This window comes from Vicugna pacos, chromosome 7 (genome assembly GCF_048564905.1).
Source record: "Vicugna pacos chromosome 7, VicPac4, whole genome shotgun sequence".
NCBI lineage: Eukaryota > Metazoa > Chordata > Mammalia > Artiodactyla > Camelidae > Vicugna > Vicugna pacos.
The window spans coordinates 65,186,079-65,204,638 of NC_132993.1; the positions used below are offsets into that span (position 1 = coordinate 65,186,079).

The 18,560-nt window shown below is 41.4% G+C and overlaps 1 protein-coding gene and 2 pseudogenes across 10 annotated transcripts in view; all 3 read right to left on the reverse strand.

The window, feature by feature from the left end:
* ZNF804B (zinc finger protein 804B) overlaps positions 1-18,560 on the reverse strand; it is a 775,441-nt gene that overhangs the window by 83,470 nt on the left and 673,411 nt on the right. The window lies entirely within an intron of this gene.
* Positions 9,004-9,942, reverse strand: LOC116281301 (uncharacterized protein C2orf81 homolog; annotated as a pseudogene).
* On the reverse strand, positions 9,944-10,867 carry LOC102535184 (rhotekin pseudogene; annotated as a pseudogene).

Sequence of the window (18,560 nt, forward strand, 5' to 3'; positions counted from 1 at the left end):
CCAAGGGAGCCCTCAGCTGCAGGCTGGTCCTTAAGTCATCCTTCTCGCCACCAGATGTGGTTCTGCTGACTCACTCAACTGGAATACTCACCACCATTTTTTCAGCCTATCCAATGATCCATCTCAAACATCAGAACTCTTCTCTGCTATAATATTTTATTAAGATATTGATTGTACTGTTTTATGTCACTCACCAACTGCTTCATGTATTTTAGCCTCTGTGAGATCATCAGTGTTGGGACTTACTACTCTCTCTTCACATAATGCATTTTCCCACCTTGTGAAACTGGTGAGCTGATACTCCTTTCCCAACATGCAGCTCTTTGGCTCACTCCGGGAAGCCTTTTCCATGACATTTCTAGGAGGAGAAAGCCTCCAATGTGCTGCTTATTACCAAACACCTCTATGACCATTCCTACTTTGTCTCCATCATAGATATTTCTTTCTTTGATATTATCCCTTACATTTTTGTACTGCACACAATTGCATCTTCAGCCAACTGATTTATCCCCTCCACACACAATCCCTGCATGACCCCATTCACACTATATTTAGAGCCTTATTTATCCATAATTTCTAATTCCAGCCTAAGCTGCTTCTACAAGAATCCACTCCTGCTAGACGCTGCCAACGGTTAAGCTTACGATTTTGACTATTCTCTATCTCCAACAAAGTTTTGGCCACATCATTCCCCTGCTTAAAATCCTCTTGAATTCTCTCATTGCCTATAGAGTAATAGTGACAAATGCTTATTTAACATAAACTATGTGCCAGGTATTCAGCTAAGTATCTGAATTATTTCACTTACTCCTCACGTAAGTTCTGTTTTAATCTGCATTTCATAGCTGCATCAACCAGCACTCAGAGAGATCACACACTTGTGGTCACTGAGTCAGCAAAGGGAGAAAGCGATTTAAATTCAAAGAACCAATGCCTAGCTCCCTTGTTAATAAACAGCTGTGCTTTACCACCTCTCTTTAAAGCCAATCCCCTTAATATACCATGCAAGCTCCTTCCTGCCTCATCAGGGTCAACTTACATCTATCCATGCTCCCACGTTACCTCTTTAATTCTATTACTAGACAGGCCACATGGTATTAAATGATCTGTTTTCATGTCTATTTCTCCCATAAATCCTTTAGAGGCAGAAACCATTTTACTCTTTTTGTGTCCACGTGCCAAATGTATTGTCTAGCCCAGAATAGGTGCTTATTATGCATTACGTAAATTGATAATGGTGGTTTACATATTCATGCCTCCTACCATTGTGCAAGTTCTCCTCTTTTATCCCATTTATCCCAGTGCCCAAATAAAAGAATCACTGGCACATGGAGGATACCAAACAAATATTCATGAAGAATGGATCAACAAAATAAAGAAGGGATATTAGCTTTGTTTCCCCAAAATGACTAACCTTCTATAAAAAGAAATTAAGCCTTAAACCTGAATCATAGGGGCATCACAGCTCAGACAAAATAGCAAGTCCAGGGAATTTCGGCAGATTCTCACAAGACTGGGTGAAGGGAGGGGGCAATTAACTTAGACGCAGGAACATGATGATCCAAGCCCAAATATGAGTCTAGCGTGCACGGCAAAAAGCAGGAAGGACGTGAGTAACATTAACAAAGAGCAAACTAGACCAAATATCTGGATTGCCTATCTAAGAGAGCTGAAGTAGAAATCTGGTTACATTCTAAGCTAATGGGGCATATAAAGCTACTCGACAGGATGCATCCAGTAACAAGAATATGGACACTGATTTCAAGACAAGAACCCAGTTGTTCAAAGAACTGAGATAATGCAATCACATGATAGAGCAGTCTCGCACTGAAGTAGACCAAATCTTTTGAGGTACTATGCTTAGAATCAGGAGGAACCATTATTTTTCATCCAGTCTTTCTCACTAAGAATTTGTAATGCCTTTTCTTAGTATCATTAGAGGGACTGAAATGGAACAAAGGACTACTTTGGTTTATACATAGTTGCTCTTCCTTTATTATTTTTTGAACCTCCAGGCTCAAAAATGCCTGTTTCATTAGCTGGCATGGATGACAACTGAGAATTCAGGGTGAATCTATGGTTTCAAATGTATTTTCATATTATTTCAGACGATGTAGAGGATTTTAGGACAATAGCTCAATGGCCAGGAGTGGAGCTTCTTGAGTTACTCCTGGTATCTACATCAAAGAATCTTTTATTTCTAAAACATTTTTAATTATGATACTGTATGACTCTCAATGAAAAATGTTATAATTATAAAAGAGTTCTACCAACATTTGAGTCACATACAGTTTCTTATACATGTTCACATTTGACAGTCATCAGATTAAATTACCCCATAATGATATGCACTAATAAGGGCAAATCCTTGTCCCCTTAAGAGAGGAAGAATGCACAGGTGGAGTATAAATGCTATTAGCAAAACATACAGAGATTCCAATCCAGTGTGTCCCCCAAAGCCAGAAGTAAACATACAAACTCAATAGCAGGTACCTATGGAGTACAAATGGGGAAGCTGAGACCTGAGGGTAGAAATCTCGGGCAGAGGAGACTGCAAGACAAGAGTTGGGTAGGGACAGAGGAATTATAAAGGACAAGAAAAAAAGAATTCCTTAAGAATCTTTGACAAAATCTGAAACTGAGATTAGAGCTGGAGCTGACTTTTGGTAAAAGAACCATAACCTAGTGGTCCATGATATTACTCAGTATAAGGTAGACCTGCTCTCATGTGAAACTGGACTAACTATACAGATGGAGCTGAGCTGGTCCAGCTGGATGCGCCAGAAGGCTGGAGGGTCTTAGACTAATAGGAGGGATATCATCTAGTCTAATATTACCATTTAGCAGAAGAGGCAACTGATGTTTAGTAATTTTGTGATTTGAATAAAATTATGTAATGGTACAGGAGGGGCACACTTTCCATTGTCTCATGCTGCCCAACCATTCATCCATTCATCTAACCATAAGTCCATCCACTAACCAGTAAGCATTTCTTCAGTCAAGATTATCTCTTATTAAGCAACTTGTAATCATCAATTTCTTATTAGGTCTTTACCTCAGAGTTTCCACAGTCTAGCATGGCAGGATTACACATAAAGAGGCAAACTCTGTCAGTTGTGACACAGTAATAATTATTAGTTGTTATAGAGTTTAGCGAGCTCATACTAGTTAAGAATAACTGAATAAAGACAGGTTTATTTGTTTTTTTCTCTCTCTTTCACATATAGCACCGCATACACTGTAAGCTCCCAGAATTTTTTGCCCTTTTGTTGAATGGCAGGATACTTTTACTGGCCAAATAACCTTGAAGGCAAATTAAGATGACATTTATTCTCTGAAATAATTACACAATCTTTAAATATATTCACAGACATGGAGTAAACATGAAAAGAGTAAAAACAGCCACTTATTCTCAGTATTAGTAAATTTTAAAAAGTAAAAAAAAATGAATAAAATGCATAATAATGCATTAGACATATAAAAGTTGACATATAACTCTGTCATTCATTTGCTAGTTACACAAATTTCCCTTCTCACAGTATGCCTAGAAGAGGAGGCTTTGGAAGTGTACTTGACAGGAAAAAATAACATTTATGAAATAAAAGAAAACTGCTTGCTAATCATTCTCAATGGTTCATTAAAAGGTTGAAAATGAATTATAAATTAAATTTGGCAGTTATCATAATGAGTCATTTCTAAAACATTAGGCATTGCCAATGGGCATTTTATGTTGCAGCTCAGTAAGAATTCCGTAGTAATTAATTGCTTTTCATAATTAATATTTTGGGTGCAAGGAGAGAAAATGTACTCTTTCACACCAATAATTTTGTATCCAGGCATATAACAGGTGTGTCTGTTAAGTGGCAAGTATTCTGACTAGAGTAATGCATTTAATTAGAAATATGGATGTTTGCTACCAAATTATTGCTGTGAGGATGCTTACCCACTAACGCCCATTGTGCTCTCAGTGTAAAACAGAAATCTGCCAAGCATTTCACGCTTGTTAACTCCCTTGATCCTCATGACAATGTTATGAAGTAGCATCTCTTATTACCCCATATAAAGACATGGGAGGCAAGGCACAAACACATTTAGAAACTCACTCAACGCTGAAGAGCAGAGACTAGATTCAGACTCAGATCTGCCTTACTTCAGAGCTATTAATCACCATTCTCATGGCTGCCCTAATTACTTAGCCTTTATTCAGATGCCATGTGATTCTGAGCTGTCTTAGCTAAATTTTTTGTAGATTTGGAATGATACAAAGCCTCTAGCTCCCAGAGAGAGTAAGAGGACTAATTATAATTTTAAAAATCTATAAACCTCTTGAAGCTGAGAGATAGGCAGTAGGAAAATACAAGGTGGTAGTCCTGTTTCTACTGGTTCTGAATACGTGCCCTGATGATTGAAGAAGAGAAGAAATCAATTGCTGTTCTTCGTATCTCCCTGACGGTAATACCAGCTCAGAGCTTTGAGGATTGAATTCATATTCTTCATTGGAAAGTTCACATTTGACCTTTCACTGTTACGTGTAAGAGACTGCTTTAAGAATTCTAATATTCTCTAACCTGTTCTGTGATATTGGCCCCCAAATAAAATCCTGCTTCAAAGAGAGTGCATTTTCCTCCTCCTCTGATCAAGTGGTTGTCACTGATTCAAAAAAAGAAAAACCTGTTTTGGTCCCCACTGTCTTCCTGCATCCCTGTACTAGACTGGGTAATGGGAAATTTGCTTTAGATGGTTTTATTCCTGTATTTATTTTTGTGATAGGGAAAATTTAGTTTTTGAAGACTAACTTGAATCTCAGCCCCTTTTGTACAGCAGTTTAAATTCTTTAAGTTGTCAGCTGTCTCAATATAAATTAAGGGGAATAATGAACAGGTTGCAGGATTGTTATGAGTATAAAATGAGATCATTTTTATGAAAGCGCTTAGTACAGTATATGCTAAAAGTAGGGATTTGATGTTTGGATATTTTGTGTGTGTATGTCTGTGTTGTGTGTGTGTGTATCCTTGTATGCATGTGACACTAGAAAACTATTTTAAAATACCATTCTCCTATGTAGTCTACAAAGCAACTCTGATTTTCTGATGAGAATTTCGAGCAAGTGATGGGAGTCCTTATCATCTTCAACCCACAATCTCATATGAAACATAATCCCTGCTAGAAAATTCAAATTTGGTTTAAATATTAGGATTTTCAGGCATTTTATCTTTTGCTTATTTTATTTTTTTTAATTTGTAATTGACATGTCAGTTTCAATTTGTTAGTTTCTGGTATATATCATAGTGATTCAGTTATACATATATTTATATATCCCTTTTCCTATTCTTCTTCATTATAGGTTATTATAAGATATTGAATTCTATTCCCTGTGCTATACAGTAGGACCTTGTTGTTTATCTATTTTATATATAGTAGTTAGTATCTGCAAATCCCAAACTCCCATTTTATCCCTCCCTACCCACTTTCCCTCCTAGTAACCATAAGTTTGTTTTCTGTGTGTGTGAGTCTGGTGCTGGTTTTTAAATTAGCTCATCTGTGTTATTTTGAAAATTCTACATGTAAGTGATATATATGGGAATTTTTCTTTCTCTTTCTAGCTTCTGGTACACCACATCAACAAAAGAGAGGACAAAAGTCACATGATCACCTCAATAGATGCAGAAAAAGAATCTGATAAAGTTCAATATCCATTCATGATAAAAACTCTTACCAAAGTGGGTGTTGAATTAAGTCACATTGATTTACCCTTTGGACTGTTTAGAAATTACACACACACAAGAGAGCATATTTACTTCCCTAAAGATGTGACTGGCTTCCTTTATAAAATGGACAGTCTGCATTCTATAGCATCTAGCATGTTACTTGTTACTTAGGAGAAACACAATATTTGGGGTTTTTTTTGAAATGAAAATAAAAATATATTATCTAAAATATTTCCTGTAATGTCATTTATAACTGCAGAATATTGAAATCATAGGTCTAACAAAAAGAGAACAGATGGCTAATTGTGTGCGAGCTATGTGATGGAGTATTATCCTATGATTGAAGGTAATCTTAAGGAAGAATTTACAATAGCATAGGAAAATACTTATGATATGTTAAATGAAAGAAACAGGATACAAAATTACATCAGGTATGATCTCAGATATGTAAATCAACAGGTGTTGAAGAAAAGGAAAAGGCCAAAATTGTAAGTGGGAAAAAAATAACTGTAATGGTGGATATGTTTCTTTCCTACACTCCTCCATTTTATACTACAATGATTTTGTATCCCTTTATAATCAAGAAAAATCCACTGAGAAGGAAAAAAAAAAAAACCCAAAAAACCTAGTTCCCCCAAAATCCATTAACGACACAAGAATTTACTAGCAGATTCTTAGGCGCCTCCTCACTTCCCCACAACAGTTTCCCTGAACTTGATTCCTTCCAAAATTCACCTCCCAACAAAATCTTCCCAAATCTTTGCCTCCCCATCCCTAACTTTATTGCCTCACACATGATGTTCCCTTAAATTCATTCTCTTTCAACTTGTGTTTCCTAAACCTCACACTGAACTCAAAATTCCTTCAGCCTCACTTCCCCTCTGTGCTAGTGAGAACAGCTCTGGTGGCAAGCCCAGGGAATGGCCCACATCTCAGTTCAGGCTTGGCCATATCAGAGCAGGTAGGTCTGGGAGAGGAGAGTCGGTTAGACTTCCCCTCCTACCCTCTAATATGACACCCGTGATACCGACTGTGCCTAGAAGTGGCCTGACCAGAGGGGCCAGAAATACTGTTGCACAAATGCTCTTCAAATCTGTTTCTTATTTTAAACTGTTTTGACTTTTAAGCAATTTGACTTTCAAGCATAGCCTCAGCATTGTTGTTTAGTCCATTTCTTCCTCCTGAAATTCTCAAAATGGCTCATTTATCTAGCAGCACCTCTCCCCAGGGCCTGAACCAATTCTGGTTTTTCCATTTAAGTGGGTAACTCAATGTAAGAGACTTACTACACGCATTAGCCGTTCCCAAAGTCACTTCTTGTTCTTGGGCTCTGCACCACCCACTGAAACCCTTTCCCCCAGCTTCAGAGTGTGAGAGTGCGTCCGCGTGGGCGCGGTGCAGGTGGAGTTCTCCGCCCTAGCGCACAGACGCGGCTTCCCTGTCCATCTTGAGCGCTCCCGCGGTGGGCGGGCGCCGGGTGCCTCCGAGCTGGCCCACGGATCCGGACCCGGATCTGAACGGTCTATCCCCGCTCTAGCGCACCCTCCGCTGAGCGTAAGCTCACGGAGCCTTTGTCTGCCATCGCCACAGCCATAGCTCAGACCTCGCAGCTCCAGGGCTTCCTAGTCCCACCGGGGCTGCCCCAGTCTAAGGACCGCCCCGGTCTAACGGTACCCCTAATGGTGCCCCATCTAACGGTCGCCCACCCAACAGCCGTGCGTGCGTGCGTCGTCTGTACGGTGGCGGCGGATTCAGAGACAGCTTCCAGAAGCAGGTAAGCCGATTTGGGGCGGCTAGTATTAACTCTTACCTGGCCCCGGGTTTTCGGGGAGCCTAGCATAGGGAGATAGGGCCTGGGGGCTACCTTGCTTCATCTCACTTCGGCTTGGGCTCTTTGGGCCACTGGGGCCTGTGCCATCGCCGTTCCTCCTCCGGGATTCCCCGCATCGCCTTGTGACTCAGCCCTGGGGTTCCCCTTGCCTGCTCCACGATACCCTCCCCGCACCACGTAACCCCCATCCCATCATGATCCAGACTCAGGGGTCTCTCCCAGCGCCTCATAACAGCACCCCCAACCCCCACAGGAATCTCCGCTGTTGACTGTTTCCCGTGAGCCTCGTGATTCGGACGTCTCTCCCCTAGGATGTTCTGCAGGGAGCGCTCCATTCTCCTTTGAGGCTTGAGGGCTGCCCTGTGCAACAGCCTCAGTGTGCTGCAGAGGCCGTCCGCAACCTCATACCTTTTGGCGTAGTCCATGGACCCAACGCCCAGCTTCTCAGTGCTGCTCCTGAGGGTGTGCCCTTGACCCAGCGCGAGCTGCATGCTGAGAAGGGCGCTGGAGTGAGCTCCCCACTTATCACCCAGGTGAGCCACAGAGTTGGGAGTGGTGCTGCTGAAACCAGCCCTTCCTCTCCAAACCCCGGGGAAGAGGCCTTGTCTAACCGCCTGAATTTCCACACTTCTGAGTCCTCGTGTCCCCTGCGCTGACCACTTCTCCCTACTCTGACTCACCGCCCTCCAGGTCCACTGGTGTGTCCGCCCTTTCCGAGTATTGCTGGTACCCACCTACATCGAGGAATATAGGTAAGAAGAGGATCTTCCTGCCCTCCCCAACTAGAGTCTTCTCAACTCCTCCCCAAGGACCCTAGACCTTTCCCCTTTACCTCTAAACATTTCCAAACTTTTCACGTAATTAGCCCCCTCTTCTTTGTTCCTCATGTTTTCTCCTTCCTTGTTTTTCAGTTCTCAAGTGCCATCTCCAATGTCTGCCCCTTTACTAGCTTCATGTCCTTGGGTAATTTGACTTCTCAGAGTCTCAGTGTCCTCCTCTGTAAAATGGGGATACAAGTAGTGCCTACGTCCCAGGGTGGTTCTGAGGATTAAATGGGCTAAGGCCAACAGGGGTATATGCGGAGTAGTTAGCACAGAGCTCAGCAAAGGTCAGCTGAGTTGTGACCCCATCCTCACCCCTGTCTTCCAGATGCACGAGTCTGACGGCTCCGTCATAGTCTATCGGCATGCACTGGACTCTGGAGATGCCTCCTGTAGGGCTGAGTGGGGCTGCCGATCCGGCCGGAGCCTCTGTCTTCTCGCCACCCTACTGCCCGCGCCTGCGGTAGGCCTCCAGGGGGTGCACAGGGGAGTGTTGAACCAGAACCTCCGCAAGCTAGCGCACCCAGCGGTGCGGCAGACGCGCAGTGTCCAGGCGCACCATCGTGTGCTTGCGGCCCATTCTGCATGGCGGTGCACCGAGCCGCGGGGTCCGTGTGCTTGGGCTGCTGCGGCAGGAAACCGGCTAGCGGCTGAGCGCCGTGGTGCGGTCGGCAGAGCGGCCCGACACGGACACGCCCGGGGTGATGCGGCGCACATCCTCATTCTTGGTCTCTGGCCGGTCTCCAGCCACATGAGGCTTGGGTGTGTAATAGCAGAGATCTGAGGGAGAACTGGGAGCTGAGGGGCTGTGCCCTCCCGACTGAGGCCCGGGGGCTGGCTCCCAGAGACAACTCCAGAGAAGAGTGAGGACTGGTGGCAAGCACCACCTCCACTGCCGGTTTGGTACTCGAGTTCAAGGGTCGGATCGAGGTGGCCCCTTGCCTGGCTGTCTAGTTCCTCTAAAGGACCGCGAGGCTCTGTCTCCTGAAACTGCTTTGGGGTGAGTGGGGTTTTCAGGGTGACTCTAAGCTCCTGAGAACGCTCCCAAGATTCCATCCGCTCCTCAGAGTCTGTATCCATCCAAGATCTTCCTAAAGGGATCTGGTCCATGCTCCCTTCGTCCTGGGGAAATACATTTGCCTTGGATCTCCTGCAGTCCCACCGAGGCAGGCACGTGCAGCACGGGCATGGCTCCCTGAGCCCAGGAGTCAGTTGGGCAAGGTGAGGGTTCCTCATCCTTGGCCCACGTGGGGTCTTCTGCCAGGTGGGTTTCTCCCTCATCCTGGGGCATGAAGCCCATCTGGACCATCTGCAGCACGGTCTCCAGTTCCCATTCGACTGTATTTGGTATGCATTGCCATTCCAGGTAGGATTTGTATGCGGCATCCATGACTCGGTCCTTTAGCTTGTCCATGATGTTGCTGACTACCTGCTCACCCTCCTCGCAAGCCCTCAGCTCTGCCACCTCTGCCTCAGTGAGCTGTCCAGGCACAGTGTCCCCCTGCAGCACTGGAACTTTAGGTGATGTCGCCTTTTCTGCCTTGGATCAGGTCACTCTAGGGTCTCGGGCCTGCTTCTCCTGCCTCTGCACTCTGAGGGGACCACTTGCAAGTAGGCTGAAACATGCAGAGAGGCTGAGCCACCAGGCGGCAACACACGCTACCATAAAGGGGCAGCCAGGTGGGGTGAGGTCATGAGAGCGGAATGCATCTTGCACTGCTGCCAGGGTGAGGGTGGTATGAGCCAAGAGGGGGTAACGAGGACCTCGCACAGTCGGTGTGGGGAGCAGGATGGACCACTCTCTGAGCCCTCAGCATTCTCCAGTGATGCCCGAACACACCTCCCTGAGGAATGGCCCAGGGAGCTGTGGCAAGCCTCTTCGGGGCTCCAGCCAGGGCCCCCTCCTCTTCCACACAGGGCCCATACAGCTCCTGCCGCAGTTCAAAGTCTGGCCCTGCCTCGGCAAAAAGCACGTTCTGAAAGGAGATGTCTGTGAGGGTCCTGTCCACCAGGATCATCTCCAGGTCCTGAATGTGCTCCCATAGCTGCAGCAGTAAGAACACAGCCCAGCAGTGCAGGTCGCCTTTGTTCTTGAAATACTCTGTGTCCTTCCACGTGAGTGGAATCCGGAGGTCAGAGATGCAGACCCAGCCGGGGCAGGGGTAGTGCTCAGCGGGTGGCCCACTGTCAGAAAGCTGCTGGCCTGTCTTCCCCAGCACCTGCACCTCCTTGTGCCGCTGCAGCTTCCCCATGTAGCTCAGGATGCAGCTGTTGCACACCAGCAGGCTCTTGGTGGCCTCCAGAGCCTGCTATCACTGGGAGCAGGCCACCAGCAGCTTGCAGGCCCCTTCCCTCATCTGGATCTCATGGTCTAGCTTCCTCTGCAACTCTGTGTCCTCGGGCGGGTCGCTGAAGAGGCTGAGTCGGAAGTGGCCACGTTTGAACTCTATCTCCGGGGTGGAGCCCCTGGCCATGGTGACCTGACTCTGGTGGTTTCAGGAGAACATGTTGGTGGCACTGCGCCTGTGCCTGTGCCTGCCCTCTGCATTCCCCGCGCCTCCTGGATCTGCCTTGTCTGGCTGGCTTCTATCCCCTCAACGCCCACCAGCTAGTCTGGCTGGGAATCTCCTGCTACCCTGCAGTATTTGTTGAATAAGTGAATAAGTGAAATTAATAAATAAAAAGCAGAGAATGCCTTTCCCACTATGTAACAGCATAACCTACCATGGCAATGTTAAAGCATATCACAGGGAATTAAAACTGTTGAAATGGCAGAATAAGTAGAGGGGTATGATTGTAAACATTGAAATTTTGGTACAATCTTTTTTTTTAAATGTAGATTCTGAGTTCTAAGAAGCTTATTGACAAATTACCCCAAAGTAATGCAGGGTGGCAGCTGTACACAGATTCACAATCAGAACTACAGATTACTGATTTCCAATTCTATTCCCGTCTTATCATAATCAATAGTTCTCCGTACAATGTACTGAGAATCAAGTATTGGTTTCCCAGGCTTGAATGGACACAACCAAAGTTAGCTTTTACCTCAATGCCTGGTAGGTATGACGTCAGCCACTTCCTGGATTTCAAAAAGAGCTTTTTCCCCTCTCATGAGTGATACATTCACGTTGCCCAGATGGGCAGATGAATGCAACCACATAAATATGTGAACTTGTCTCTGGGTGGCAGGCTCAGCACCATTTCTAATTTGGAAAGAATGACGAATTTCTGACTTGCTGGCAAGATGCCAAGTGATGACTGCATTTCTGTGCATGAAGCAACAATTCAATATGCAAAGTCTGCCTGTATAACTGCTTATTTTGGAGAAGATTTCTAATTGGCTACATTTGAACAGAGATTATTTTTGAAAAATACATGCATTTCTTTCAGAACCACTGTTCATCAGCATTCTACCCCTCCAACTTCATCTTCCTCCACATAAATTAATACACAGTTCCTCTACCCCAAAAGCACTTAAGTATATAACGCAGTCCCAGGTGCACCTTAAAATAGTCATAACACTAGCTATTGCTTTATTACTTAACAATGTATGTCTGCCATAAAGGAAAAAAGGGGGCAGGTATAATTTCCATATTGCTTATTGATGGATACAGATGCTGCATTGCACAAGTTTATAAGGGTTATGGATAGGTTTTCAGAATATTTTTTAACAATTGATGAAACAGTAAAACACACATAAACCAATAAGACTTGTGGGACACCACAGAGTCTGAGTCCCATCAAGATGCAAAGACTATCAGTCTCTAACAGAGAACATCCCAGCTCTCACCAGTAAAACCGGGCAATATTTCTAGGTGGGAGAGAAAGAAAAGGGTACAGGAAAATAGATGTAAATTTACGTAGGGCCAGGCAAGAGACTGAATCCATTAAATAGCAGTCCTTGGCCTAGAGTTCACATTCAGCAAACATCCATTAATGAATTCATAAATGAATAAATGTAGTGAGTGAAGGTGTGAATACACTTAATTTCTTTTCTGACTTTCTGCTTGTTGATTTATCATGCTAAAGGGGAGAGAATTGGAAAGTCTGAAATAAATATGGCGGTGTCAAAACCCATATAACTGTATAACTCAAAGACTGAACCCTAATGTAAACTATAGACTTTCAGCTAATAACATATCAATAGCAGGTCATCAGTTGTAACACATTCACCCACCTCACTAATATAAAATGTTAATAAGAAGGAAAACTATGTACAAAAGTAGGGGGAGTATACGAGATCTTTCTGTACCTCGTGGTCAATTCTCCTCTGAACCTAAAACTGCTGTTTAAAAAGTCTAGCATTTAGAAAATGAAAGCATACAATGAAATCACATTTTAATAGTCCTACCTTCACTGAACTCAAAGAAAAGCAACGCATAGTATAAAAATAATCTAATCTATGTTATGTAATACACATGGTTGGGCTCCAGGTATACCAGATGACAAAGAGAGCTCCTTAGCACAGAGAGATCTTGAGATTCCCAGTTCCTCTCTGTCACTTTCCATGAGAGAAAGCAACCCACAGCAACCCTTGAGAAAAGGAGGACCACTGACAGACAGTGTTCACAATCTTTAGATCTGGAAATTCAAGAGTAAAATTTCTATATTCGAAAGAAAGATTTTGGAATGTGCCCACTGTGTAGGTGTGTAAAATATAACGAGAAAAAAAAATTTTTTTCCCTCCAGACTGACAATAGTGTCCCACTTATAAAGGCAGTAATTACCAACCCATCAATTTCAGCCCACGGATATGTATAACTGTAATGAATACAGACATACTGCATTCATGTAAATTGAATATATTTAAATGAATACATCTATTGTGAATTAGACAGGAAGTACTTTCATTTAGCCATTTACTCCTGATGTAACTACTTATTGTAAAAATGCAATTATTAGTGTCTGACATTTCATTTTCTAATATAGAAGGAATCAATGAAAAATGTCAGGAAACTAAGTTTTCTGGAAAGCTGCTAGTGACACCTGCTCAATTACAAACCATTTTTAAAAAATTCAACGCTTGTAACAGTGATCTAGGAGAGAAATGGCCATTAAAAGATGCTGACCTAGACACTGTTTCCTTTTGGCTTGGGAATTAACTGCAAATATGTTCCCTTCAAAAAGATTCAGGTGATTGTCAAGCAAGTTCCCATCCTTAGGCCTTCTCGGGTTTTTCTGGAATTAATCTGAACAGTTCTAAAAAGCCGTGTTTATGTTCTACATGCTCTGAAACAGGCCTGGAAACTCCTTAAGTGATATGCTAAAACAGTATAAAGCCAAAGCCTTTCCTTTAAAAAAAGGACATGCAAAGGACACGAAAACCAGATAAATGCCAAACCTTGAAGGGTTTTCTCTCTGCTTTTCTGAACAGTTGCTATCATTTCTGATGAAAAGTCTGTGACATTTGGTTTACTTGCTCTATAACCAGAGATGTTTCAAAAGTGGTTGTGCTCACAAAGGTACCTGATTATTTGAAACTGGCTGCTCCAGGCTTCTATCTATTGAAATTCTAATAGCTAATTTACTTTCAAACTTAGAGAAAACCAGCTATGTGAAAGAAATACGCTATACAGACACTCTGTGTCTCAAATCTTGAAATATTAACTTCAAGCTGGGAAAATGTGTCAAAGTAAGGGAAAATATATTAAAACGCAAGTTTTCTTTGAGAGGAAGGCATTCACATGGGCTAAAAGAAATGCTATAAACTAGATTATGTTCATTTCAAAATCATGAAATGGTATACAAAAGCCTGGCTCTGTTGTCATATTTTGGAAGAAATATGTGTCACACATCTTGTCTATTAATTATTATTCTCATAGAAATTTGTAAAACTTGTGTCATTGACTTGAAAAATTCCTCAAAAACAGAGGGAGGGAACTAGCTCAGGGGTAGAGCACACACTTAGCATGCAAGAGGTCCTGGGTTTAATCCCCAGTACCTCCATTAAAAAAAAAATTTCTCAAAAACAAAGTTTGTATACCAGTTTTATGGATACACTCTTGTTTTTTTTTTAAACAAATCAAAAATACTTGTCAACTAAAGTCAGAAAGCCTGATTAGCTGGAAACTGGGGCCAAAGTTAATACGTGTCATAATGGTAATATCGATAGTGCAGCCCACCCAGACTAAGGTGAAGAGCTGAAATACATTTTCACAGCTGCTTGAGCAGGTGGAGGAGCCATACTGATTGTTAACGCCAGCACCAACTCAACAAACCACATAGCTGTGCCCCAATCTATTGTGTATGTGTGCACAGTACATAGAGACTCTAAAAACAGATCCAGCAGCAACAGTACAGAAGTTGTGGGTCCACTATAAAAAAGGGTAATAGAAAACTTAGAATCATCACATAGGCATGCAATTGGAAGGGACCTCAGAAATTTTTTTTCCAGATAAAGAAATTTAATCCCAAAATTTGTTGGTTTGCCCAGATTCATGTAGAATGAGTAGCAGATTTGGGTGAATTCAAGTCCGTGACTCCAATCTTTGAGACCAATAGCAGAGCCACTAATTTGATAAGGTCTATTTCCTTATTTGGAAGAGGAGATTGATCTAAAGGACTAGATTTTTGTGTCTCTGAAACTTGAAATGTGTAAGTGAGTATCCACAGTCCATAAGCTGATATAGACATAGGTATACAGATAAAGATATTCTCTTTCCTTTCTCAAACCACACAATCAAAATCTATTTAACAACATATTTAGAAAGTGTGTTCTGACCCTTGGAATGCCAGAAACAGAAAATTTTCAGTTTCAAACCATCTCCTACACAAAGAGACAGACAGAATCACTCTCAGTAAAGGACTTCCTCTTCCCTTTATTCCCCTAAGCTTAAAAAAAAATTAAGAGCTTTTTTAGTCCATAGTTGTTAGTTAGAGATAGTTACAGTGGATTGAGCATCAAACTTGGCCAGTATTAAAACTGGCTTTAGAAAGGAGGAAGCTACCTTCTTTTCTGACACTGGACAGATATTTTAGATAAAAGGGAAGAAAAAGCAAAAGATAAAAGAATTCATACCTAAAGTAATTTTTTAAAACTTTTCTAAATTATCCTGGAAGAAATTTAGTGATGGGTAGGGATTTAGCTGTATTATAAAGGTTTGGATTAGTTGCTGTGTTAATTTACTGTACAAGATAGTAATAACATACAATTCCTGTTTTCAAGAGACCCCTGACCACCTGAAGGGACAGAATAAATTCACAATTTGCAAATGATAACAGAAAGGGATATATAATCAGATAATTGGGATTTAAAGTGCTGTGTATATTTAGAGATGGGAAATAATAATGATGTGCTTACATATCTAAGCAGAATAAGCCTATTAAGATAGAATTTTACCATGAGCCTAAATTAATGGTCTTGGATATGACTCTTCCATATTAAAAAAATGAATGGCAGCTGATGGGCTGTTTAATTCTGAAGTTTAAGAAGGTAACAAAGTTTTTACTGAGAATGAATGAACTTACATTTGGTAAAGAGAATAACACAGATTTTACTCTATGTAATAATAAGCAAGAAGCCATACAAACTTTAGAGAGGATGTGATTCCTATTCCCTGTCTCCTCTTCTACTACAGCTGGTGTTATTTCTGACCAGTAGTGAACAGACAAACTATGATCCTGTTTAGGTTGTTTCTCTGATCCTCCCGGTGATTATTTTCCCAGGACATCTCTCTTGGACTTTCTGCTTCTTGTTTCAGTGAGCCTTTACGTACAATCCAAGTTCACTTTGCACAGCCAAAGCACAATTGAGTGATTTTTAAAAAAACTGATTCCTATAGAATGTTTTGCCTCCACCCATTATGCCATGGAAAATCTTGCCTGGCTGCTGTCTGTTAAAATATTCTGTTACAGCTCTGGGCTGGAATCTGTATCCTCACTAGTGGCTGCATTCGTCAGCGAATCTCTATTCTGTACTAGCTGCAGTGATGGCAGGGGCGTGCATACCCTTCTTAGTAGGAAAAAAAACTGCAAGAGAATGAAAAGAAAGGAGAAACTTCATTCAACAGAAACAATGCCCTTAAACTTCTAAATAAATATCATTAGGCACTCCTTAGGAGTAGCAGAAAAAGCTCACACAGGAGCATCCCTCTTCATTCACTGCATGTCCAAATAGCACAGTGACGGCACTTTCCATGTCCATCTAGGGAGTAACAGAGATCAGGGTAAGGGTCTGAATCCCAGGTCAGCTGTTTGCAAACTCCAAGGTTTTCAATGCATCACTTAACTTCCATAAACAAGGGTAATAATGTCACCTTCACACAATGATAATCATGATTAAATAAGTTCAAACTTAAAAAACACCTAACACCATTCCAGGTACCACTCAGCAGTCACATGATCGATTGATTGATTGATCTGTCTGTCTGTCTGTCTGTCTATCTATCTATCTATCTATCTGCCTATCTATCTATCCATCCATCCATCCATCCATCCATCAGTATAGACTACAAACTATAGTTGTAAATGCTGAACAAGTGGTCAAAATGGAAATATGCCAGGAGGAAGGGTATCTAGTAAGTTCTAAGTTTTGAAATTGGTTATTAAAAATAGATGAAGTGATATGTCCTTGTGGTTAGGAATGTAGTTCTGGATCAGATAGCCTGAGTTTAAATCAAAGCTCTATTCCTCATAGGTGTGGGGCACCGAGCAACTTCATCTTTATCTGTGTCAAAATCTGTGAAACAGAAGAGCATGAAAACAGTAACTAAATCATAGAACCATCATACTGATTGTGGAAACAAATCAAATGAAATACTTGGCATGGCACCAGCCTAATACTGTTATTTGTTTTGCTACTTTCTTTATATTTTCTAGGTTTTGTTTTGTTTTTACAGAGTTTAACAGCAAATACAAAAACATGGCATTCATTACATGTGAGTGCGATACACAGTGAGAGTTAAAGACAGATATCCAGCTGGTAAGAGCAGAAGCATCTGGGTTGGGAAAGGAGACTTGAGAAGGGGTCTGTGAGGACTGCACTCAAAAATGCTGGCACTGCTAAGGAAGGGGGAGCTGAGCCTCCCATAACTGATACCCAAACAATGTAAGTAAACAAAGAATGGGCCTACAAAGTCCAGTAAAAAGCATTTCTTCCCACACAGAAGAGATGTAATTATCTGTACTCGACTGAGTGATGTAATATGTGGATGAAAAGTTTTTCTTCCTATGGGACCTTTGTGTTGCAAACTAAAGGGGGAAAAAATCCAACGCAAAAACAAGCGGAAAGCTTAGACACTTAATCATGTCCCTGTGAGGACATTAGTAGCCTTTACTGCTGATTCTTTTATTTCTAAACTCCCCATGGCACCATATTCCAGGTAAGTTACTTGTTAGAAATAATGTTCTTTGCATTAAACATAAATTTTTCTTTCTGTGAACAGACCCTGCTTTCTACTATAGACAGTGAGTTGAGCTGGCTTCCTGACCTGGCCTTTTACTACTGTATCTTTTGGATTTCTGTCTTTGGCAGGAGTACAGAGGGATTAATATTTTTAAAGACTTTTTTTTGTTATTAAAAAAAAAGTTCTCGATATTTTCTGCTGCATTTTTACTACCCTATAAAAATCATGATTTGAAAATTTATCAATTTATACAGGAATCTACCTTGAAGGTTAACAATAAATAATACATACTCATTCTGCAAGGGTATGTATTAACTTTCATTACATTTTTGTGACAATATTTCTTAAGCATCATGAGAAATAATCTCAAGGTCTCAAGGGTTTTTTTTTTATTTAGTATAGAACAAATACTAACTTACAATATTTTTCACTAATTGCATTATGATCTAATTGATTCTATACTTCTTTCATTAAAAGAAAAAAGTATTTTTTAAAATGCTATGATTATTTTATAGAAATAAGTACTCTCTCAGGGTGACCATAAAATGATTTAAACAGTAAGTACTTTATTATTTATTACAAAAATGGCAAGAATAAATTTTTACAGGCTCTAACTAACAAGGCTGTCCAGACGCATGCCAATTATTTTGTCTGTTTAGCAAGTAAACATTTTAAAAATGACCTCTGTGTGTATATGTGTTTGCATGGCAGCATTTCCAAAAAAGTTCTCATTTAACTATGTGCCTTAAATCAGCTCATTAATTGATCAAGCTAGTATTATAATCAAACATAAGTTTATAAAGATTTAATTAGATTCTGTTTGTCAATTCTTCTGTTGTCTATTAAGCTAATATTT